Source organism: Morone saxatilis, unplaced genomic scaffold (genome assembly GCF_004916995.1).
Source record: "Morone saxatilis isolate NCDOM2014 unplaced genomic scaffold, NCSU_SB_2.0 Contig1, whole genome shotgun sequence".
NCBI lineage: Eukaryota > Metazoa > Chordata > Actinopteri > Moronidae > Morone > Morone saxatilis.
The window spans coordinates 20,145,603-20,145,901 of record NW_023339651.1 but is presented as its reverse complement, the minus strand read 5'-3'; positions in this window follow the sequence as shown (position 1 = coordinate 20,145,901).

The window sequence follows — 299 nt, the reverse complement described above, 5'->3', positions numbered from 1 at the left end:
CAAACCAAACACTGGCTTCAGATAGGGCCTTTAAATGTTTTTCGTGGCCACTGTAGTTTTTCCTACATGCCTCGAAGGTGAGCAGTACTCAGTTGGTTGCAGTCTGCAACTTCAACACTAGATGCCACTAAATCCCACATACTGGACCTTTAAGAACGCTGTACTTTTTCATTAAAGCTCAATCGTTACAGTAGTTATATGAACATGCATGTGCAATATGAACTTAAGACTGGATGTGGATTAAGAGTAGTAAACAACATTTTACTGCTTACTAGCTCTTATTGGGACATTACCAACAT